We start from the raw sequence: 27,464 nt of genomic DNA on the forward strand, positions 1-27,464 counted from the left end.
TGGATTACCTCTGTGTTGGTGACATGTTCGGTCCAGGATATACGAAGAATGCGTCGGTACACCCACATTTCGAATGCTTCTAGTTTTCTCGTGAGCGTCTCCGTCAGCGTCCAGGCCTCCACACCATACAGTAAGATCGGAAAAATGTAGCATTTAACTAGACGTAGTTTTAGGGGAAGAAGCAAATCCCTTCTTATGAGGAGCTTTTTCATATTGCTAAATGCTGCTCTAGCTCGTTCTATTCTCGCCTTAATTTCTGTGACCTGTTCCCATTTTGCATTTACGTTGCTGCCAAGGTACACATAAGATTCTACATGGTCAATTAGTATGTTACTTATCCGTAACTGTCCAGCAGGCTGTTGCTTCCTGCTTATCAGCATCCACTTTGTCTTCTTGAAGTTGAGGCTCAGGCCGTATTCCTCACTAACTGAATAAACTCTTTCCATTACCTGCTGTAATTCGTCTATGGTACTCACAAGGATCACCGTGTCGTCGGCATATCTTATATTGTTCGTTAACTCGCCGTTTATTTTTATGCCCTCATTTGCATTTTCCATACATTTATTAAATATTTCTTCGGAATAAATATTGAATAGGAGTGGGGATAATATACAACCCTGACGGACACCTCTTTTGATCTGCACACTTTTAGTGAGTTCGTTGCCAATTTTTGCTCTTGCTGTTTGACCCCAGTATAGGTTTGCCACAATTCGAATGTCCTTGTCGTCAATACCTGTCTTTCGCAGAATATCTGTCAATTGTTCATGATTGACATTGTCAAATGGTTTTCTAAAATCCACAAAGCACAAATACACATCCTTATCGACGTCTCTACACCGCTGTATAAGCACCTGGAGAGCGAAAATTGCTTCTCTAGTTCCAAGTGCTTTCCGAAAGCCAAACTGCGATCTATCAATATTTGACTCACATTTATCATATATTCTTCTATGAATGATCTTAGTGAACGCTTTAGTGACATGATTAATCAAGCTTATAAGCCGGTAGTCATCACAGATCTGGGCATTTGGTTTCTTCGGGATTGTAATAAATGTTGACTGCAGCCAGTTCTCCGGGATTTAACCGCTATTATATGTTGTTAAAAAGTTCAACTAGATTATCAAGGAACTGTTTGTCTGATTTACATAGGATCTTTAATATTTCGCAGGGTACATTGTCCGGACCTACTGACTTATTGTTTTTTAGTGGTGCAATGGCATCTTCTATCTCCGATTTAAGGATTCAGGTCCTGTTTCTCCTTCTCCATATAGGTGATCATCAGTCCTGTCAGATGCAAATAATTTTTCTATGTATGATTTCCATGTTTCATCCATCTCCATGTTCTAATATCTTGAAACATACCCAGTTTTCTCATGATCATTTATTGAAAAAAGAAGAACGTCGAATTTGTGATCAGTGCAGTTCACCTCTTAAAACACTATCGAGAACCTACTTTTACTTTTAAAAAACTTTAATTTACTAGCGAAGTGCAACGGACTGTTTCCTTTCCATTCCGCTAATAACTTTATTAGGTTAAAGCGGGTTTTTCGTAAATAAAAAAAAAAAAAAGATCTACATTAGATGTATCCTTTACATTTAAGTTTTCTTTACATTTAAGTTCCTAATTTAAGTGGTTTTGTTTTTTTTGTGTATCCTCTTTTCTTCTCTTCTCTTTGTCTGGTAATTCTCTACAGTTGTTCTAGTTCGTCTGGTAGGCATCTTTCTGTTGGCTTCATTTTTTTCTTGTGTTGTATTCTTGAATTCATCGTCAAACCAATGATTTTTGCGGGCACAAACTTATGTTCCTATTTCATTATTCACTGCTGTTTTAATGTTTTCCTTTATTCTGGTCCAGTAGGAATCTAAATGGCAAAGGTGAGGATTGATCAAGACCAATATACGGATGAATTTGAAATCCGGAAAGGTGTCCGCCAAGGCTGCATACTCTCTCCGATGCTTTTTAATTTATATGTTGAAAATATATTTGCGGAAGCATTAGAAGACACGGAATTAGGCATTAAGGTGAACAGCATACCAATTAGCAACCTACGCTATGCGGACGACACAGTGATTATAACTGATAAATTGGAAGATCAGCAGTTATTACTTGATAGGGTGAATAGCATAGGTAAAAAATATGGCCTCAAAATCAACATTTTGAAAACGAAATATATGGTCATTAGCAGAAACCCTCCAGAAAACCCGATAATATGCATAGGTGACGATCGCATAAAACGCATGAAAACTTTTAAATACCTTGGCACCACAATCAATGACCAATCGGATCCACAACAAGAGATAAAAACCCGAATACAAATGGCAAGACAAGCTTTTGTGAAATTCAGACCGCTTCTATGTAATCAAAACCTACATTTCGAAATACGCTACAGAATGGTCAAGTGCTACATATGGTCCATCTTGCTTTATGGCATGGAAACGTGGACTTTGAAAAAAACATCTATCAACAAACTTGAAGCATTTGAAATGTGGTCATTAAGAAGAATGATGCGCATACCTTGGGTGGATAGAGTTCGAAACGATGACGTCCTTAAGAGAGCCGGCGTGGAAAGAGAACTCTTTAAATTAATTAAAAAACGCAAGATTGGTTACCTTGGGCATATATTGAGAGGAGCAAAATATGAAATACCTCAGTTAATCCTACAAGGGAAGATCGAAGGTAGGAGAGGAGCCGAGCCGGCCGCAAACAATTATCCTGGTTAAGAAATATTAAAGAATGGACAGGAATACACAATACAGGCGGGCTGTGTCACGCCGCCAAGAACAGAATTCTAGTAATGAGATAGTCGCCTACGCACTTTGGTGTATGGCATGTTAAGAAGAAGAAGTAGGAATCTGTATCTGTTTGGCCTTCTTCATTTACATTTTGATTCCTTTGCCTGTTGATGATGTTTTCCGAGTACCGTTCTGCAATTGTCGCATCTCAGCTTTTGCACACTCTATTTTTTTCTATCCATTTTATTTTCTTTACTGGTGTTCTAGCCCTCAATTTTGAGATCACTAGCCAATGATCTGAGTCTATGTTTGCGCCTCTAAAACTTCTGCAGCTCATTAGGTCAAGAAGTCAATAACTAAACCACAAGTACCCCAGAGAACTATAAAAAGAAAACTTTTAGGAATAAAAACATTGAAGCTTATTATTTTAAAGGACAATTCTTTTGGAATTAAATTGCAAACACTTACAAACCTTTTAATTTAAAAAATTCCCTTGTCATTTAAGTTTTCTTTCTCTAGATTAACTAGAAAAACATATTAATTACCTGAATCATTTAAAGTCTCAAACATTAACTTTTTTTAGTTATTTTTATTGTTTTTTTAAATCTTCCAATACCTTTATTGGGCAGTGTATAATCAGTTTAATAAATAAAGTTTGTTTGCGATTCTTGCGAAGAATGAAAACATTATACGTGTATATTTTGTTTAAAATCTTATTTGTGGATTATTCCGTTGAATAATTGAATCCATAATATCAAATGTGTCGGGATAAAATGTATTCAAATCCTTAAAATTTATCTAACGGCAATATCTGGCTGGATAGTTTCCCTGAGCATTTCCAGGCAATATTATAAAGCAGAAGGCATTAGCTTAAACTCAGGTCCGTCGGAGAGAAACGTGTCGTCTCAGTAAGAGCGCCCTAAATTGTAGTAAAGGTGTCAAGATAGGGCCAATTTAGTGGGCAATTGGACGCGAGTAATGCGCCCTTTAAAGGATTGACCAAGTTTGAAACGACTTTCGTGACATTATCCTGCGACTGGCCAGGCCATCACCGTCCTGGTCAGAAGATACGCCGACATCGGCTACGGCCCCCATTTTCTGAGGAAATGACTCGTACTGGACCAAAGGGCTAATTAAATACGATATAACTAACCCAGAATGTATTGGACGAGATAAGATTTTGCCGGCAATTTATTACTTGATCAAAGTTTCGGGTCCTGAAATAGGATGTGGATGTGGATGTGGACCTATTCGAGAAGGGATTAATGACTACCTCTAATAATAATTAACTCTATCTCATTTCCGAAACATGCAAATATCTCTACTACGACTAATCACACTTACGCCAAAAACTTATCGGATTAAGGAATCCATTACATTGTAACTGGACATAATATAAACTGCTCGTCAAAACATAAAAACTTGCTGCTACGCATATAAAATATTTACCATAAATATTTATGTATTTTCAAAACAAATTCAGTAAATCATTCAGTTTATATATATATATATATATATATATATATATATATATATATATATATATATATATATATATATATATATATATATATTGTTCTGAAGCTATTTTCTTGTGGCATTTTAAATTAATTTATATTTAAATGGGAATAAGCCACATTAAAGGTTAAAATACGTTTATTGACGTTTCAATTTCCACTTCGGAAATCGTTCTCAAAATACAAACATTAGTAAATTTACTAATGTTTGTATTTTGAGAACGATTTCCGAAGTGGAAATTGAAACGTCAATAAACGTATTTTAACCTTTAATGTGGCTTATTCCCATTTAAATATAAATTATATATATATATATATATATATATATATATATATATATAAATTATATATATATATATATATGTATATATATATATATATATATATATATATATATATATATCTATATATTGTTATGATTCATTTTATCCGCCAAAGATAAAATTAAAATTACTAAATAGACCATCTAAATAAATTTTTAAGATATCCTGGAGAGTTGTTATGGTAGGTAAAATTAAAAATAATATTGGTTTGCTCTTAATATATTTCAAATTATAAAATATAATAATTCAAAATATTTCAACTGATAAACTATGAAAGATATTTCAAAGAAATGAAAGTCCATTATCTTTGGATTACCTGTAGTAAACAAAATTTAAGATATGCATAAATTATTTTCTTTGTAAAATATATTTGAGTGAACGTAGTGAATTGAACAATACGACCGGGTTTTCCAAATGGACTTGTACAGTGAATAAAGTCAATAGGGTAGAATTTAGAAATTATATTTCTCCGTTAGTTCTTAAGAATTTGTAGAAACCGATTAGCATGTTAATAGTTTGTAGAAAATTTATAATTGTAGGTAAAATTGTTGTTTGTTATCTAAATGGGGATAAATATGACGAATTTTGATTGGCAAAGAGTGAAAAAAAGTGGGAGAGATAGATGAATGAGAGTTTAGCTAGATTTTAGAGGAAAAAAAGATCATCAGTTGTTTTCCAAGGGTGCAAGGCGAACAGTCGTTGTTCTTTGGCGGTTCCCAAGTGATAGTAAGCATTAGAAGTGAATGTTTGTGAGTTTTCGTGGACCAAGTGTATCCTGACGGAAGCTGATCCAGTAAAATATTGTAAGTCATATTTTTCTACTTATATATTCCAAGAGTCACTGTTCAGGCCGGAACGAGAGATTCAGTTTATCGAGAGGAGAAGAGACTGGCATTTTGAACGACGCGTGCATCTGAAGGAGATCATTGAAGACGAGAGGCTCGCAATAATTTGTTGTAAGATTGCTGATTAACTAGGGAACTGCTAAGAATCGATAGTGTAGGCTACAAGGAACAAGGATTTGGACAACTCATCATCAGAGAGATAATTATTTTCCATTCGTCAATATTTTTTTTATCAAGTTTTTTTTTCTTATTGCTTCAGAAAGGATAGAAATATTTATCAGGAGATATAGAACAACCATTTTGATTTAAGATTTTAATTTATGTAGTATATAACATTGATGTTTGAAGGTTTACTTACGTAAAACAAAATTTTGATAATCATTGTATGAGATATTTTTTGTTTAAGATATTTGAGTGTGAATTTTATTTCAATATATAATTTTGTATCATATATGTTTATTATTCCGGTATTCCTCAGACCTTACCTATCATATGTAAAGCATAGATATTGAAGCACGAATATAACCCTGAGATAAGAGAATTAAATAGTGTGATAAAATCATAATTGCATCATTTAAATAAGTTTAATTAATTAATTAATTAGCTAATTAATTGCTTGGCGCATCTCTGACTTTTAATATCACATTAATATATATATATATATATATATATATATATATATATATTTATCATATAAGGTATACTACTTGCATTTTTTTTTGGGTATATGTTATTATGATCTGCTTTATCTTTACTTTTAGATTAACCTTTTTATTTATTTAATTACCTTAATTAATTATTTAAGTATCGCAAAATCATACATAAAAAATAAATCAGCTTAGGTTATACTTATCTTTTCTCGTGGTTTCCAGCATCTCTTAGTTATTCCTTATCAGGATAAAATAGGAAAATAAAATAAATAGAAATAACATAAATAAACAAATATCTTTTATTATTAAAAGAAATAATATTAAGATTTATCAAATAAATTCCATGGGCTTAACTGTCCCAATGAAAATTGTACCACATAAAATAATTTGTGATGCGTAATTAACATTGATAAAACAACATAATAAGAAATTTGGATATTCGTAAAATAACTACACTTCCTATGAAAATTTTGAAATATTGGAATCTTTGTTAATATGTTTTTGTACTTAAAAAATATAAAATTCTGAATATTATAAAAGAAGAAACTTTTTTAATTTACTAAGCAATATTAATAATTATCCTTTGACTAAAAAAAAACCTTTTATAAAATTTATGGTATTTTAAAATAGCGACAATTTTTGATCTTCTGATGGTATAGAGTCTTTTATTTGAAACATACAAAAATTCTGTTACAAAAATAATTGACTGACCTTTTAATTCACACACGACGATGTCTCCTTTCGACCAAAACAGCTCCCTCTTGTTGATTATGTTAGGCTACCAATCAAAGCCTTCTCCGTTCAAAGTATCAAACTCTCAGCATACCAGCAACTCTTTTTCCAAAACACGAGCAGGCCTCTTTTACCAGTACTCGTTCAACAAACTCCAAAATTCTCTCCTCTCTTTCATATTCTAACACTCTCATGAGACCCAAGTATTTTTTTTTCTTGGTGTCGCAATTATTTTTAATAGTTACAGTTCATGTGACTTACTCACTTTGAATTTATGGAATCAAGGAGGTATTCGACTTCTCAACTTTGACCTATCTCTCGTTACACCTTTCAGCCAACCTATTAACAAACTTCTCACTATTAACAAACTCGTACTTTCTTCTTAACTGACTACACAAAAAACTTTACTTGTTTCTCTCGGATGCCCATCACATAATAATTTTTTTCTAATCCAAACTTTCAAACATTCACTGTCTTTCATCCCCATTCCAAACTCGCTAACCAATTAGAAATTACTATATCCCGCCTCTCATTTTACATCAGAAAAACCCAAGTATCGCTTCTTAACAAATTTCTTTGAAAATAATAACGGTTTTATCTTATACTTTCTAAATACAAAAATTACCTGGTGGCTTTTGCCTTTCCAGCGAAACAAAACAAAAGGCTTTTAAAATATAATATCTACAAATACCGGGAAACAATTGTCTATTCACATTTAAATATTTAGGTACTAATGTTTTTCAGTTCTTCAGGGTAAAACTCATTATGGATAAACCCACTGCTTAAAACTAACTTATAACAAATATTTACAAATTGATATACAGGGCGTTGCACATTTATGTGCCCGCATAACATAACAATGTATATAAGTATTTACGAGGTATCAGATAATTTATGTATACAGCCTTTTTTTATAGAATTAATTTATATTTTTTTGTTTATTCTCTTATTTAACTCAGTTAAATTAATGCGTGGGGTTCAAAGGAGTAGTGATGCGCAATATAAGGTGTTGCTTCCTGATAACACCTCTAGCCACTCCTACTCAATTCCTATCCTCACCTCCAAGAAGTGTGACTTAATCACACGGGTGGGCCCTGGCAAACCTGAGCAACCCTACCGGAGATTGGGTAACCAACCCCAGTGGAAAGTAGGGTCAGGGCCGACGAGGAAGGGAGAAATGGTCCTCCGAAAAGGGGGTTAGGCATAGGGCTAACCACCCTATCCTAGAAAACACACATGTTACGAATGTTCAAGGAATGAAAACCGGACTGATCAAACGACGACGACTGCGCGAGAAAAAGGTACACGATTTAAGAATCGCGACATGGAACATCCGATCCCTATACAGATCGGGAGCCCTCCAAAATCTGCTCGGTGAAGTGAATAGATATGAAATAGATATAACAGCTCTGCAGGAAATGAGATGGACCGGGAGTGGCACCATTGACAAAAGACACCACAATATATTCTATAGTTGCGACGCTAAAGACCACGCACTAGGTACTGGCTTCATTGTAAATAAAAAGGTTAAGCACCTCGTACGAGATTTTCGTGCTATGAACCCTAGAATGTGCATCCTGAGACTAAGGGGAACATTCTTTAATTACAGCATCTTAAATGTGCATGCCCCCACAGAGGAAAAGAAAGACGATGTCAAAAAAAATTCTATGAAGAACTAGAAGCTGCATACCATTCATGCCCAAAGAATGACATTAAAATTATATATGGTGATCTCAACGCAAAAATAGAAAAAGAACTACAATACCTACCAACTATAGGTAAGCACAGCCTTCATTAGGTATCCAATGACAATGGCATCAGACTAATAAATCTAGCAACTTCCCTTAACATGGTCATTGCCAGCACATGCTTCCAGCGAAAAAATATCCATAAGGAAACGTGGAGATCTCCAGATGGGGTTACAGTAAACATGATCGATCATATTATTATTGACTCAAGACATCACTCAGACGTAATAAACGTATGCAGCAGAAGAGGGGCAAATGCAGACTCGGATCACTATCTAGTGGAAAGTAGAATAAGAGCCAGAATCTCAAACATTAAAAAAGAAAAGGGATCCAAAATTGAAAAATATGAAATAAAAAACTTAGCAGACAACAACAAAAAGGCAAAATACAAAGAATATATAAAAGTAAGGCTAGAAAACAGACAAAAGCACAAGGATATAAACAGAGAATGGGAAGCGTGTAAAAACATCATACAAGACGCGGCCAAAGAGATCCTGGGTCTACAAAAAAAGCGCAAATCAACTGAAGGACAGTGGTTCGATGAGGAGTGTCGCAACATAACAGAGAGGAAAAATAATGCATATCAACGACTACAACAACGACATAGAACACGAAAGGCAGAGGAGGAATATAGAATGCTAAGGAGGGAAGAGAAGAAAATACATCGCAGAAAGAAAAGAGAACACATAGAAAAAGAAGTCCAAGAAATGGAAGAACTAAATAAACCATCAGAAACCAGAAAATTCTACCAAAAACTTAACAAAAGTAGAAAAGAATTTAAACCAAGAACAATGATGTGTAGAGGCCAAGAAGGAGATATAGTAACTCAACAGAGTGAAATACTACAAAGATGGACAGAATTCTTCAAAGAAAAGTTTGAAAAAAACGAAGATCCACTATATGATGGAATTATACTGGATCAAACGGATACCAGAGAAACAACCCCACCTTCAGTGGCTGAAATGCAAGAAGTAGTTACCCGACTGAAAAACAACAAGTCACCTGGATTAGACAATATTAGCGCAGAATTAATAAAGGAAGGTGGAGACTCCCTATTGAATGCGATACACGAACTAATAGTAAACATATGGAATAATAAACAACTGCCACAAGACTGGAATACCGGAGTAATTATTCAACTACATAAAAAGGGAGATCAGCTTTAATGTAAAAACTACCGGGCAATAACGCTACTGACTGTGGCATATAAAATACTGTCAAATATTGTGTATGACCGATTGAGACCATATGCGGAACAAATAATTGGGGGATATCAATGTGGTTTCCGCAGGCAGAAGTCCACAATAGATCAGATCTTCGTCTTGAGGCAAATCTTGGAAAAGACTAGTGAATTTAATATAGACACACATCATCTTTTCATTGACTTTGAGAGTGCCTATGATAGCATCCATCGAGAATTTCTGATTCATGCACTGAAAGAGTTTTATATGTCAACTCAACTCATTGATATCATAAAAGAAACACTTAAAGTACAAAGCAAAATTCGAATTCAAAACGAACTAACAGATACAATTCATGTGAGAACGGGCCTACGACAGGGAGATGCCCTATCCTGTATTCTATTCAACATCACATTAGAGAAAATAATTAGGGAGTCAAAAGTCAACACCAGAGGAACAATAATAACAAAAAGTGTGCAAAGATTGGCATTTGCGGATGATGTTGATATCATAGCCAGAAGCGAAAGAGAGATGATAGAAGCATTTAATGCGATAGAAAGAGCGGCACAAAACAGTGGCCTAAACATTAATAAAATAAAAACCAAATACATGAAGGCCAGTAAATCGACAGGCCAAAGAAACCTACAGAATCTGACAATAGGAGACTATAACATCGAAAGCGTGAAAAATTTTACATACCTAGGTTCACTAGTTACCGCAGATAACAATGTCAGTGTAGAAGTTAAGAGAAGAATACATATCGCTAATAAAACATATAATGGACTAATTAAACATCTAAGATCTAACAACATCACAAGAAAAACCAAATGCAAAATATACAAGACCCTGATAAAACCGGTCCTTGTATATGATTCAGAGACATTGACACTATCGAAAAGCGATGAAAACCTATTAGGCACATTTGAACGAAAAATCCTTAGACACATATATAAGGGGGTAAAGGAAAATGACATATGGCGCAGAAGATATAACTTTGAACTGTAAACAGCATACAGTGAACCCGAGATCATAACATCCATAAAGATCGGACGTCTGCGCTGGATGGGCCATGTTAAACGAATGTTGGAGACTGAAACACCAAAACATATTATGAGGCAAACACCAGTAGGAAGAAGGTCAAAGGGAAGACCCAAACTTAGATACATGGAACAAGTGGAACAAGATCTGAAAACACTTAAGATTACCAACTCGAAAAACAAAGCAAGGAACAGAACAGAATGGCGGAAAATCCTAGAACAAGCCAGGACTCAGAATATGATGATAATAAAAATTTTTGAAACGAAGCGCGTACGATCCTGATTTCTCAGTCTATCGTCAAACTACCACACAGCATACACCTACAACTGTGCTGATTTAAGCGGCATCGCTACGCGCCGTAAATCCAGCACTGCATTCTAACTGTGGTTTCTACTATAGTAATAAAGAAATATGGTAGGACCGTAATAGGTTATTTGTTCGGTAGTGGGTGTAGCAATTGAAAATCGTTACGCTTACTTGTTGGTTCTATATTGTGATATAGAATATCCTTCGATTAACTGCTTTAAATTGAACTACTTAATCTCCCAGTTTTCTATAAAGGCCATTTTTTCCTTGTTTGTGTTCTTCCAAATGGTACGTAGTAAATATTTTGGTCTCAATTTTTTACTCAATGCTGTTATCGTATTTCTTGTACAGCAAAAATTTCTAATTCATACTTTTCCATTTCTAGCGCTATTTCTTGCATCTTATATATTGCTAACATAGTCTTTCAGGATATTTTTCCATCCGAAATTAGTTTAATTTATAGTTCATTCTTGTTAATTCTATATTTGTCTTTCACTCTTTTACATTAGAAAGTCGTATAAAATCGATTGTGTAATTTACGAAAGTGCCATTGTTTAAGCACGTTTCATAAATAATATTATTAATGAAATAACAAATAAAATGAACAGAAAATGAATCAATAAATAATAACACCGAAACATATTTTAGTAGATCTACAAAGTAATGGACGCGATGACAAGTAATGCACAAAGTGACACTAACTTTTTGAAAGCCATGTTTAAGGTGGGAGGCTATGTAGGACTCTTTCCATTAAAAACTAAATATAGGTTCATAAAGTATTTTGTTATCAGTGTGCAATTTATTGTGATCATACTTGGAATTATATCTGCGCCCTTTAAAATAGGTGATGATGTTGAAACTTTCCGTTTAACATTAATGGAGCTTTCTATGTACATTCTTACACAAGTTTGTAATAATGTGTTTACTGTTTTATGTTTTTATAATACATTTGCGTACAAAAGTACGTGGAGGAAATTTTTTATAAACATTGAAAGCATCTATTGGCTTAGAGTAAAGGAAAAGTCCCATATTAAATACTTTAGAGCTTCAATGCTGTTTATTATAGGACCTTTGTCTTACAAAATATACAATCTAATGGCCGTTTACGATTTTAAATGGTATAGACTAGCACAATATTTATTTTTTATTAAAATCACGTGTGGAATTTATTTGTTTCTTTTATTCATCGTTGAGACGGGCACAATTCTGTCATTAAAATATCAAGCACTACAAGAATATATACAATCTGCGATGTTGGTTAATAAAGGTGATCTATTGTATCAGAAACAAAGAAATACGATCAAGAGATGTATTTTAGTGACAAAAACTGTTGTTAATTGCCTCAATGAAACCACTGGAAAACTGATTACTGTTGTACTATTGTTATCATTTTTAAATATGTTATCTGTATTCAATTTCTATGTGTTTCTTTACGAGCGTGATGGAAGAAAAATTATAATTAGGAATGCACCGTATTTCGTAAACAACTTTATATATTTGGTGAGTATATGTTTTCATCTCCATTTTCAATTTAAATCTATGGTCAACAAATATACAAGAATATAGGGAAATTCTAAAAGTTGCTTTGATCACATTTTTTTAAAATCACAGCGAATTATTAGACAATCTATTAGACTTGGGGAGACATTTGAAGACCATCTGAAGAATTTAGAAAAAGTTTTTAATCGACTTAAAGTTGCCCAATTGATGTTAAACCCCAAGAAGTGCCAGCTATTTCAAGCTAAAGTCAATTATCTGGGTCATATAGTCAGTAAAGAAGGAGTGGCTGTGGATAAGGGAAAAATCGATTCCATTAAGGAATGGCCAGATCCAACGGATAAACATCAAGTAAAAAGTTTTCTTGGACTTCTTACTTACTACTTACTTCTTCTCATTGCGCCTTCTCCTTTCGAAGGTTGGCGATGCAAATGGCTATTGTAGTTTTGGAAACTGCTGCGCGGAAGATCTCTGCGGATGAGCTGTCGAACCATCTCCTCAGGTCTTTGAGCCACGAGTTCTGGCGTCTTCCTACTGATCTTTTGCCCTGTACTTTTCCTTCCAGTATAACTTGAAGTAATTCATATCTTTCGCCTCTCAACACATGACCCAAGTATTGCATTTTCCTCTCTTTGATTATTCTTAGTAATTCTTTTTGTTTACACATACGACAAAGTACCTCAATACTAGTAACTCTTTGTACCCATGGAATCCTCAACATTCGTCTGTATATATACATCTCAAAGGCATCTATTCTTTTTTCTATTTCAGAGTCCATTGTCCAACTTTCACAGCCATACAGTAAGACAGAAAAAACGTAACATCTGATCATTCGGATTCTAAGCTGTAGACTAAGGTCTGATTTTGGTAAAAAATGTTTTGATGCTCATGAATGTTTTCCTTGCTTGTTCGATTCTTGATAGGATTTCTTTTTTTGGATTACACCGACTATTGATATTAGTTCCCAAATATTTTATGGATTTTACCTGTTCTATTATTTGACCCTTGACATACACCTGTACGTTTATTGGTGTCTTTGAAAATACTAAAGTTTTAGTTTTACAAACGTTTAGATGTAAACCGAACATTTCGCTGTGGTGAACTACCGCATTTATTATATTTTGTAGAGGAAGCAAGATATTACCGCTGGGATACAGACTGCCAAAATGCCTTTGAGACCTTAAAAAAGCATTTAATCACAGCACCAATTTTAGGATATCCACTGCCAGAAGCCACCAACACGCTGGATGGACTAATTAGACGAATATCCAAGAAATGGAAACAAGAAGCACAGAACCGTAAAGAGTGGCGAAAAATGGGAGAGACCTATGTCCAGCAGTGGACAGAAGAGCTTGCATGATGATTAAGATGACTGCCAGAAGGAGAGTTCATGCAAGTAATGGGAATAGGAGGAGTGCTATCTCAGATTCAAGGAGGACAGGAACGAGTCTTTGGGTATTTTAGTAAACTTCTTTCAAAACCTGAGCGGAATTATTGCGTCACGAGAAGAGAACTTCTGGCAGTAGTGAACTCAGTAGAGCACTTCTATCAATACCTCTATGGAAGGAAGTTTTTAATCCGAACCGACCATGCCGCCCTTAAGTGGTTGATGCAGTAAGAATCCAGAGGATCAGATAGCCAGATGTATCGAACGACTCCTCCAAGAATACGATTTCAACATTGAGCATCGGGCCTGAGTAATACAAGACACTTGTATTACTGTTCATAAAGCGACTGTTACTTGTTTACCACTAAACTTAACATAAAAAATATTCATACAAAACTAAGTAGAGATCAACACATAATCAATTATAAAGAACTAAAAAAAGACTTAGAAAGTAAGACTTACAAATGTACTTTATTATGTCTAATTCTTAACAAACTCACAGTAAGAAACAGTTATATAAAAAAAAAAAACAAAAAACATTAGAATAAGCACCAAAGTTGGATAACTACAGGACTGGTTAAATCAGCGGTCGGGGAACATTTTTAATCATTACCCCAAAATATTTTTGTGTAAGTTGATATTACCCCATGGCGAAGAGCAAGAAAAAACGAAATCGCCTCTTTTTAGCATCTTTTATGTTATAGCCCCCATGATAATTTTGAAAAAAAAACAATCATTAAAAATTTAATTTAAACATCATTTATTCAATTTATCAATGTAATACCTAGTAATCCATAACTTTCACCCCCACAGAAAATATAAGTAAATGATAATTTCTTGTTATTTTGTCATACAAGAAAAATATCATTAGAATTACAAAATAACGAGAAATTATCATTTGTTTATATTTTCTGTGGGGGCGAATTTTCATGGGAGAGGTTTCATGTTCGATACAATTGCTTCAAAATTGGGACTTGGTGTAAGAGCGATTTGAACACAGACTTCAGCGTTTAACGATTTCTGTTCTTCGTTTTTATGTTCATTAGAGTGAAAAAGGCTTGTTCGCACAAATATGTTGTTCCAAATGGCAACAATTTTTTAACCGCATCTTCATGTACAATTTTGAAAGCCTTTGCAGCTTTTGACATCCAAAAAGATAACAGATTTGGTTTACTCTCAAATTGAATATTAGATCGAAGTTCAAGAATTGCTTTTGCTAAACCTGAAGGTTCTTCTGGTATTATAGCAATTTCACATGTAAAAGGATCTGCAATGCAACTGAGAGTAAGTGTATCAAGATCTGGAAACTAATCTGAAAACCGCTTTCTGAGTTTGCAAAAGCAAAAGCATAGCACAGGCACAGCAAAAGTAATATTTTCAAAATCTTCCAAAAACAAAGCTAACATTGAAAAAGTAGCTGTCTTGTTCGGTTTTACTTTCTGTCTCCAATATTGCAGCTTTAACCCAAACGCTGACACTATTTCTCTCGCTGAAATGATATTAATATTCTTTCCTTGCAATTCTTTGTTTAATATATTTATTCTCTTAAAAATGCCCGCTAAATATGCAAAATATGCAACCCAGGAAGAGTTTTTAACTTATCTGCTAGAATATTTTTTTAATCAACCATAAAAATTTCGACTTCAGTTTTGAGAGTCCATACTCGATTTAGTACATTTCCGCGAGAAAGCCACCTTACTTCTGTATAATAAAGTAGGTCCGTATATTCAGCTTCACCGTCCTGACATAATTCACAAAATAGCCGCGTGTTTAGTGCATGTCCCTTGATAAAATTTACAATCTTGATGACATCATGCATGACAGCTTCCAGTGTAGGTTCAAAATATTTGACCATAAGGGCCTGGCGATGGATCATACAGTGAGTAACTTCAATATTTGGGATATTTTTTAACAAAAGCCGAAAAACCATTAATATGATCCAGCATAGCTGGAGCTCCATGCAAAGATTCAGAAATACAGTTTTCCCATTTTAAACTTTGCGCATTGAAATATTCATTTACTTATTGTAAACATCAATTCCACGAGATCTCAACTCGAGAGGAGAACAAAACAGCAATTCCTCTTCAAAATTATCTACACCTATGTAGCGAACATATACCATTAGCTGTGAATTGCTACGAAAATCAGTTGTCTCATCAAGCTGAATAGCAAAATATTTAGCCTGTTTAATACGAAAATAACCTGTTCCTTTACATTCTGTTAATATAGAAATTTGTTTTTTTACAATTTTCGCAGACAAGGGCACTGAATTCAGTTTCTTTGCTTCTTTTTGATCACACATAATCTCTGCCATTTTTACAGCAGCTGGTTTAACCAAATCTTCACCAATAGTGTATGGTTTCTTATTTCGTGCAATCAATCAGGCTACTTCAGAGCTAGCCCTTGATGCTGGACGCCGATCAAATGTACCAAACAAGTTGCTATTTAATATTTGTCTTTTAACAGGTATTTCTAAATTTGCAAAGTATTCTAGCGGTTTGGAAGACAGGTGTGAATGCAAATTATCTAAATTGTAAATGTTTCTTCAATTGACTTTTTTTGAAAGATTCTGAAGTCAGTACCTTCACACATACAACACACTCTGGTTTCATTGTACCATTGTCTTCTATTTATGTAAAGCCGTAATTAAGGAATTCGTCTTGGTATGTTCTTTTTCTATTTGCTTCCATCTTAAGGGAGACAGAAAATAATAGTTGTAAAATATTATTGATCGATGATTAATGATAAAATGGTGATCTTGTCAGCAACTAATTAGTAAAAACTCGCTCTCTGACTCTTCAATGTATTTGTATCTTGACGGCATAGAACGAACTGGGCAGGTAGTCGGGGCCGGGACTGTGCTTTACTACGCAAAGATATAACTCGAGAACACTCTAGTGGTGGAGAGTAAGATGGAGTGGCCTGCATATGTCGCTAAAAAGTTAAAAAAATACTAACAGGTTTATAAAATAGCAAATTAAGAATATATACTTTTTACTCACAAAAGTTTCATTTTTACCCCCAAAAATTTAATTTTTACCCCATTTGGGGTAATTTACCCCGGTTCCCCGACCGCTGGGTTAAATCCATAAACACAAAAATCTCTTATATATAACTATAGAAAACACCTAAATATATTAATAAATATACTAAGAAAGCTTACTTCAGAAATGGAATGAAATGAGAAAAACAAGCATGTTTCCAAAAACCTGTGGAATATTGTTAAAAACTTGACAGGTGAAAAAACCGAAAGAAATATTATGGAAATAGTTTCGTCAGAAGGAACTACTGTAACAGATGGTGAAACTAGCTCCAATTCTTTTGCTTGCTATTTTACAGATATTGGAGAAACTTATGGCAAGAATATAATAACACCGACATCGTATTTCCCACAATACAACAGCGTGATGCATTCTATGTATTTAAGACCGGTCTCTGAAAGTGAAATTGGGGGAATTATTCAAACACTTAAGAAGAAAAAATCACCTGGTATTGACAACATTAGAGCAGAAACAATAAGAATTATAGATAAACAAATCATCAAACTGTTGCTGGAACTAATAAATTTAATATAATAAACTTTATTATTTAACTAATAAACTAGTCAATGTCCAGACAAATTCAAGGAAACAGTTGTAATTCCTATATACAAGAAGGGAGATAAACTAAGCTTGTCAAACTACTGACCAAATTCTCGCTAATTACCCCTTTAACAACAATCTTTAAAAAATGTCTTAAAATAATAGCTTTCTTTTTTTTTTATTTATTTAGGCTGCAACCACAAGGGTTATTAGCGACCTAAAAATATAATACAGGTAAAGGTAGAAAAAATTACAATAATTGATACAGTTCTGAGTCTTTAAGATAACTTATTGTGTTTTTTAATATTCATGTTTTTTCCTAAAGACAGACATGAAGTCAACAGTGATATTATTATTCTTTAGAGGAATTATTTACCGATGAGTCGGAATCTTCTTCCGATAATGAAATTTTCACTGTAGAGAGTAAACCTATGTGTTTGCCAAGTTTTCGTATTAATTTGGTGCTTATGGTTTTCATTCTTTTGTCGATGTAGTATGAATGTAATTCCGTTAGAAACTTTATAAGTACATACAGTCTTCTGAGTACAATTTTGTTACGCTGATTATGTTTTTGGATCCTTGTATACTTTCGAATAGATCCACTACTTGATTGAAGCTTAACAATTGCTTTTCCCTTTCTACATATTCTCTAACTGGTTCCAATAATGTTTGGAGATTTGGTATATCATTTCTTAAGTTTTTGTCATCAGTTTTGGTTTTTTTCTTTAATTGAGCCTTAGGTTTTTCAAAGTTTCCTTCGGAGGGTGGCGTGATTGCATCTTCTAGGGTTCTTTTTCCGGTTGCTTTGTTCGAAGTTACTTGGGGTTCGTAAGAATTCAAATGTGTATTTTTATTTGGAGGTAAGTGTTGATTTGTTTCGGGTAAGGTTGATTTATGTTTTTGGGTATTAGAGGATGACTCAGACGATGTAGGTGTTGCGATTGTAGTGTTAACTGAAGAAGTGGTCAAATGTATGGATGTATTTTGTAGTGAGCACTGTTGGGTTTGGTTTATTGATAAATTTGGGATTGCTACTCTTTGTAATGTGGTTTGAGAAGACGTAGTAAGTGTGGAGGGAGTGGTATTTGAGATTGCGGGAGTATTTTGTAGATTATCTTGTTGAGTATGATTTATTGATGAATTTTGTCTTATTTCTGTTTGCATTGCACTATCATTGTGAGGATGGTTAGAAGGTGAAATGTTTGGACAATTAGCTGCCTGGTGTCCAGTTAATTTGCATTTGAAACAATTTTCGTTTTGGGCTATAAATACGGTATGATGTTTGTTCCAACTCGATAATAAAAGATTCAGGTAGTACAAAGTTGTCTGGAAAAAGGTGAAACGAAAATTTGTCTTCGGAAGCTTAGAATATGACTAAAGGCAGGATTGGTTGCTCCTATCCGTAGATATGATATGTCTGAGAAAGGATTTAAACCTAGTTTTATTAATTCGTCCATTATTATGTTAGAAGGTATGCTTGGACATACATTGGACATAATTAAGCGGACTGATGGAGTTATTAATCTTCTCGCTTCTAGTATATTTCCATTTACTATTATTTTCTTTGTTTCTGCTATGAATTTATCTACTAGGTTTTTGGATGATAGATATATGCATATTCTACCGTTTGATATACGGGATGCGAAAATTATATTTTTCGGTTCTATATGCTGACTCAATCCTTCAAGATAGTCATTAATTGTACAATTCTCTAGAGTGTTAAACACAATAGCTTGATCTCTGCTTGGGATTAATATACTACGTGATTGACTAACTGCTTTTGAGTATGATGCATTTTGTGGTAGCTGATTGGAAGATGACATCTTTTAAATGGATTTTAAAATCCGACTAAAACCGGTGCTGTTTTACAGCTTTCGTTGTGATACCAGTTCATGTAAATTGGATAATACTTATAACTGATTGCAGTTGTTTACTTAAGTATATAAATCCAAATAGATGAAAAAAGTATATTTTATCTACTCACGATTCCAATATTCAGTACACAAATCACTCTCACTTTTATACTTAATTACTTTTCTTAAGTTATTAAACCACTATAAAATTAACTTCTTTGCGAGCTATTTTAGATTAGACTCGAACATGATTTTGATTTTAATATAATTCACTATTTACATGTTCAGAACTGAAGAAATAATCGTTTAAATATTTAAATTTTTAAGAGAAACTTTGAAATGCGTCTAAACACTTTGACAGTTTTTTGACGTTCCAATAGCTTTCTTTGATAAACAAAACATATTGTCTTCGCAGTTTGGATTCCGTAAAGGTTTATCGACAAATGAGGCAATAATAGAACTTACCAACGAAATATACAATCGAATTGGCAATAGCCAACATCTTCCCATGCATCGTTTTTTTTATTTTGTTATATAATCTGGGATTATTTGTATCCCATAATATCTCTTTTTCCCGATAATTTTTTATTAACAGTTTCTGTTTGTTTTCTCCCGAATAGTACATAGTAAAATTTTTCTTCTCAATTTTTTCTTGATGCTTCCACCGTATTTCCTGCACAACTAAAATTTCTAGTTCATATTTTCTCATTTCTGGGGCTATTTCTTGCATCTTATAGCTAGCTTGGTTTTTATTTCCCAGGCTATTACTCCATTCGACAAATTTTAATTTATAGTTCGTTCTTGTTAATTTTTCAATCATATTTCACTTTATTATATTAGAAATTATAATCAATTGTGTACTGTAGAAATGTAATCAATAAATACTAGCACCAATATAATTCTTCATTATATTTACCAAGTAATGGACACGATGGAAAGTAATGTAGAAAGTGACACTAACTTTTTGCAAGCCATGTTTAAGTTGGGGGGCTACGCAGGACTCTTTCCATTAAAGACTAAATATAGATGTATAAAGTATTTTATTATCAGTGTGCAATTTGTTGTGATCATACTTGGAATTATATCTACACCCCTTAAAATAGGGGATGATGTTGAAACGTACCATTTCAGATCAATGGAGATTTGTATGTATATCCTTACAGAAGTTTGTAGTACTGTATTTACTATTTTATGTTTATATAATATTTTTGCTCACAAAAGTACGTGGAGGATATTTTTCATAAACATTCAAATCCTTCGAAAGCTGACAACAAAAGAAAAGTCCTATATTAAGTACTTTAGAGCTTCAATAATATTTATTATTTTACCCCTATTTTACAAAATATACGATTCATTCGTACTTTACCATTTTAAATGGTACAAACAAACAAAATATTTCTTGATGGTTAAAATCACTTGTGGGATTTATTTGTTTCTTTTGTTTATCGTGGAAACATGCACAATTCTGTCATTAAAATATGAAGCACTGAAAGAATATATACAATCAGCGATGTTGGTTAATAAAAGTGATCCATTGTATAAAAAACAAATAGATAAGATCAAGAGATGTATTATAGTGACAAAAACTGTTGTGAATTGCATTAATGAAACCACCGGAAAACTGATAGCTATTGTATTATTGTTATCATTTTTCAATGCGTTATCTATATTTAATTCTTGTTTGTTTCTTTACGAGCGTTATGGAAGCAATGGAATAATTTATAATGTACCGTTTTTTGTAAACACCTTTATATATTTGGTAAGTATCTGTATCATTTTTAAATATTAAAATAAATAAAACAGGTTATTTTTTATTTACCTATTGGAAATTTATGATAAATAAAATTTATTTATGATAAATAAAACACACACGAAGAATATACTTACAATTAAAAGCATAAGTGATAGAGTTATTTATCTTATCTACAAAATAAACGAAAGAATTCGATTAAAGATCATCCAGGTATACGCACCTACCAGTGCCCACATAAACCAAGAAGTTGAATGATTCTACGATGACGTTAACACTGCGCTAAAAGATGTAACCACCAACTATACCATACTGATGAGAGACCTAAACGCAAAAATAGGCCACAAGCAGGATGATTCGGAGTTTGTACTTGGACCTCACGGATATGGCTACAGAAACGAAAGGGGTCAAACTCTTACAGAATTTCTTCTGCAACACCGATTATATGTCATGAACACGCATTTTAAAAACAGCTCCCAAAGAAAATGGACTTGACAATCACCAAATGGCTTCAACAAGAATGAAATTGACTTTATCTTTACTAACAAAAAAGACATTGTTCAAGACGTAACTGTATTAAATCAATTTTCAACCAGAAGTGACCATAGAATGGTTAGAGCGAAGTTAGTCTTGAACGTTAAAAGGGACAAAGAAATGTGGTAACAAGGACTAAAAATGTTACGTTCACTGCGATTACTAACATCAGGGATAACAGGAAGAAATAGATAGAAACCTTCAGAATAACATGCAAGATAAAACTGATATCAAGCAACTTAACGAAAGGTTAGTGGACGCTCTTAGGAAGAAACTGTCAAGTTAAGCAAACAAGGAAAAATAAACTTACAGAAGGCACAAGGAACCTAATGCAAAAAAAGGAAAATTAAAGATAAGCATACAGTGAACATCGCAGAGCTGAGGAATTTAAATAAAACCATTTCAAAAGCTGTTAGGAAATACATAAAGGATTTTAACACTAAGGAAACAACTAATACCATAGAACAAAATAAAAGCCTTAAAGTTCTAAAACGAAAGTTGAAGACAGGAACCAGAAACATTCATAAGCTAAAAAATAGACAAGGACATGCTGTATATGAACAACAAGAAATTATAAAAATTATCGAAGAGTACTATAGAACATTATATCGTCGAGATGCTCACATTCCAGAGGTGGAAATCCTAGCCATACAAAATCAAGGAACTTCCAGATATAACCGAAGAGGAAATCGAATCAACGTTGACAGGTATGAAGAACAGCAAGTCACCTGGAGACGATGGCATTGTACGTGAAATACTAAAATTAGGAGGCAAATGCGTCATAAAAGGTTTAAAAACCCTTTATAATGCCTGCCTCTTTGAAGGAGTTATACCAGAAAAATGGAATAGTGCCATTATTATAATATTGCACAAAAAAGGAGATGTAACAGAAATTGGAAACTACAGACCTATCAGTTTGTTATCTCATTTATATAAACTCTTTATGAGAATAATTACTAACAAACTGGAACCTAAGCTGGATTTTCACCAACCATTAGAGCAGCCGGATTTAGGAGTGGCTTTGAAACGAATGACCACCTACAAGTAATAAAATCTTAAAAGAGAAAGTTACAGAATACAACAAGCCATTGAAATTAATATTTGTAGACTTTGAGAAAGCGTTTGACTCAGTCTAGCATAGCTTCATGTTAAGAGCTCTTACAGAGTGCAGTATTGATCATAGGTACACAACTCTTCTTCGGAATATATATATATATATATATATATATATATATATATATATATATATATATATAATAACAGCTGCAGTTAGAATGTATGATGGTATCACAAATACATTTCCTTTCGAGAGGGGTATTAGGCAAGGAGATATCTACATTTTTCCTAAGCTATTCACCGCTTTGTTGCAGAGTGCTATGAGAAACAATAATTGGGAGAATATTAGAGTCAACATAAATGAAGAATTTCTGAACAACAACTTGAGATTTGCAGACGAAATAGTCCTTATTGCAGACCAGATAGATCATGCCTGCCAGCTTTTTCAAGACCTCCAGAGCTCGTGTACACGAGTTAGAATTAAAATTAATTTCTCCAAAACAAAATATATGACCAACCTAGTACTGGCGAAAAACATCTCAACTAACGGCACGAAAATTGAACAGGTGTATAGCTGTAAATATCTGGGCCACGAGATTAAATTAGGAAGAGATAATCAAACAACGGAGCTAAACAGGAGAATAGGACTGGCATGGGCGGCTTACGGAAAATTGAGAGAAGTCTTTAGATCAGATACTCCCATGTGCTTGAAAAGGAAGGTCTTTGATCAATGTGTACTCCCAGTTCTAACGTATGGAGCAGAAACATTGACCCTTACCAGAAAAGTAATCAATAAAATACAAGTGGCACAAAGAGCGATGGAGAGGTCAATGGTGAATATATCCCTCAGAGACAGAGTATCAAATATAATAATTAGGAGAAAAACTGGTGTTACTGACGCAGTTCAAAGGATTACAACATTGAAATGGAACTGGGCGGGGCATGTTGCCAGATTAAAAGATGTGAGGTGGACGAAGAAAATTCTGGAATTGAGACCTAGTCACGATGCTTATCGTAATCGAGGACGTCCTCCAACAAGGTGGTCAGATGACATCAAGCGCAGTCAGCACAAATAGATTCAGGGTGCTCAAGATAGAATGCATTGGAATTATTTACGGAAGGCCTATGTCCAGCAGTGGGCTCAAAACGGCTGATGATGATGATGACCTTTTGGAAATACATGGTTAAGTCCATTAGATCATAATATTATCGTAGCGTGTTTAATAAAACAAGCGGTTCTAATTTTTGAACATATATTTATTTATAAACTTAAAGTGAGATAATATTTTATCAACTGAACTAAACTAATATCAACGAAGCTTATATATACAAGTTGTTATGTACTAGAACAATCTAGAATAGTCCACTTCTATTGTCACTTGTATGAATGCCTTGATGTCAGCCCGTCTATACATCATGAAGATTCTCAAACACACATCATTGTCTTAAAAGATGCAACCGTTATATGGGGTATGTCGAAATAAGCTTATTCGCTACACTGCTTCCCTCTTAGATTTGATCGTCCCGATCAGCAACTCTATATGTAGGAATTGTAGATTCCTACATATATATTCTTTGTTCTAATCACTATAAAGGCTGTCCCATTGTTTCCCTGTTTGTTTTCTCCCGAATAGTACATAGTAAAATTTTTCTTCTTGATGCTTCCACCGTATTTTCTGCTAAAATTAAAATTAACTAAAATTTCTAGTTAATATTTTATCATTTCTGGGGCTCATCTTATAGCTAGCTGGGTTTGTATTTCTCAGGCTATTATTCCATTCGACTAATTTTAATTTATAGTTCGTTCTTGTTAATTTTTCAATCGTCTTTCACTCCATTATATTAGAAATTATAATCAATTGTGTACTGTAGAAATGTAATCAATAAATACTAGAACCAATACATACTTTATTATATTTACATAGTAATGGACACGATGGAAAGTAATGTAGAAAGTGACACTAACATTTTGCAAGCCATGTTCAAGCTGGGGGGCTATGCAGGACTCTTTCCATTAAAGACTAAATATAGGTTTATAAAGTATTTTATTATCAGTGTGCAATTTGTTGTGATCATACTTGGAATTATAACTACATCCCTTAAAATAGGGGATGATGTTGAAACGTACCGTTTAAGATCAATGGAAATTTGTATGTACGTATTTACAGAAGGTTGTAATACTATATTTACTATTTTATGTTTATATAATATTTTTGCTCACAAAAGTACGTGGAGGATATTTTTCATAAACATTCAAATCCTTCGAAAGCTGACAACAAAAGAAAAGTCCTATATTAAGTACTTTCGAGCTTCAATAATATTTATTATTTTACCCCTATTTTACAAAATATACGATACAATGGTACTTTACCATTTTAAATGGTACAAACAGGCAAAATATTTCTTGATGGTTAAAATCACTTGTGGGATTTATTTGTTTCTTTTGTTTATCGTGGAAACATGCACAATTCTGTCATTAAAATATGAAGCACTGAAAGAATATATACAATCGGCGATGTTGGTTAATAAAAGTGATCCATTGTATAAAAAACAAATAGATAAGATCAAGAGATGTATTATAGTGACAAAAACTGTTGTGAATTGCATTAATGAAACCACCGGAAAACTGATAGCTATTGTATTATTGTTATCATTTTTCAATGCGTTATCTATATTTAATTTTTGTTTGTTTCTTTACGAGCGTTATGGAAGCAATGAAATAATTTATAATGTACCGTTTTTTGTAAACACCTTTATATATTTGGTAAGTATCTGCATCATTTTTAAATATCAAAATAAATAAAACATGAATTCTCCCTATTTCATAAACTTACCCATACTGACACGACTACAAAAATAGAAATTCCCATGTCAAAAAATAACTTCGAGGTAGAACTGAATATCATTAAGCAAATCGCAGTAAACAATGGATACAACGAACACGCAATTAATAAAATTTTAAATTAAAAACTACACAAGAAAGACCTGAAATTAGTAATTCCACCACCAAAGAAAAAACCCAGTACCTTCTGCTCGATTACATATAACGGCAAAATATCAACAAAAATTGCCAAACACATAAAAAAGAAAGGAATAACACCAGCTCAGAACAAATAACAACTTAGACAAATAAATTAAAAACAACAAGAGCCAAAATAAAAAGCACTTACGCAGTGGTGTATACAAACTTAAATGTGGCGACGGCCCAAAAACTTACATCGGTCAAACTGGTGGAAATTTTAATAAACAAATAGCAGAACATAAAAGCGCTTTCAATAATAGAAAAACAGATTCTACATACGCACTTTACCTTCTAGATCATAATCATTCTTTTAATGACGAACTTAAAATTCTTCACATTCAAAATAAAGGCCTTAAGCTATCTTTGTTAGAATCTATGGAAATTAACAAATTTAAAAACACAGATATAATTCTGAATGACCAGCTTGAGACAAACAGTTCTCCCCTCCTCAACCTATTTCATTAAAGACTATAAAGTGTAAACGCATACCAAAAATAGATCACTTGAGAAAGGCAATCAGCCGAAACAGCTGTAGTGATAAGAGTTTCTAAACTTCTAGCGATTCTATCCATAAACTAAGAACGCTAGCGTCATGTGTTGTTTTGGATGCATGTTTATCATAAAAATTTTTGGCTATACCCCAAACTAACTCAATTGCATTATAGTGACAATGGTAGGGCGGAAGTCGAAGAACTTCATGGACATATTTAAGAACGATTTGGTCATTAACAAATTTCTTTTGAATTTTGTGCTCTCCACACCTTTGACGTAAATCTACTTTTAAAAATATGTCACTGTGATAAATTTTCTTTTCTGTCAACCACAACTTTATTTCTTCTTTTGTCTAGCTGCTTGAAGGAAATCTCTCTTCTGTTCTTAAGTGGAAGGATGCATTACCCAATACTATTATGGATGGTCGCTCCAATTTTTTAACAAATTTTCTTAAAACCATTTTTCAAAAATATTTGCATCCTATACCAAACTCCAAACCAAACTCTTTACAAGCCACAGCCTTAATTTGGAGATAAAAGTAAGGCTCCTACGATGTTATGTCTTCTCTTTATTATACTAGGGAGTTGTGTCCTGGACACTCACTGAAGCGATGGAGAAAAAACTTAAAGCCTTCGAGATGTGGCTATACAAAAGAATCCTAAGGATATCAAGGACGGACAAGATAACCAACGGGACTGTACTACGAAGAATGGGGAAAGAAAGAGATGTGTTGTATACGATTAAAAGGAGAAAGTTAGAATATCTCGGGCACATAATGAGAAACGGCACTAAATACAAGTTACTAAAATAATCCTTCAAGGGAAAGTATTCGGAAAGCGATAAATTGGGAGAAGAAAAATATCATCAATATCATTAAAAAACCTGTGGTAATGGTTCTCCACAACAACAAGTAATCTATTTAAAGCATCAGTTAATAAAATAATTATAGCCAGAATGATCGCCAATATTCGAAACCAATAGGCACCAAAAGAAGAAGAAAATGTTAACTACATATAAATAAAAGGTCGCAAAATATTTATTATAGATGAGTATGTAATCTATAGAAAGGAGAAGGTATATTAGAGTAAAAATAATCAATTTTCTAATTAATTAATAAAGTGTAATTGTTTAATAACCTTTCCCAATTAAACAATATTAATAATATAATGGATATTAAAAACATTGTAGTCAATAAATAATAGTGTCGATAAACGTTTTATTA

This window comes from Diabrotica undecimpunctata, chromosome 5 (genome assembly GCF_040954645.1).
Source record: "Diabrotica undecimpunctata isolate CICGRU chromosome 5, icDiaUnde3, whole genome shotgun sequence".
Classification (NCBI taxonomy): domain Eukaryota; kingdom Metazoa; phylum Arthropoda; class Insecta; order Coleoptera; family Chrysomelidae; genus Diabrotica; species Diabrotica undecimpunctata.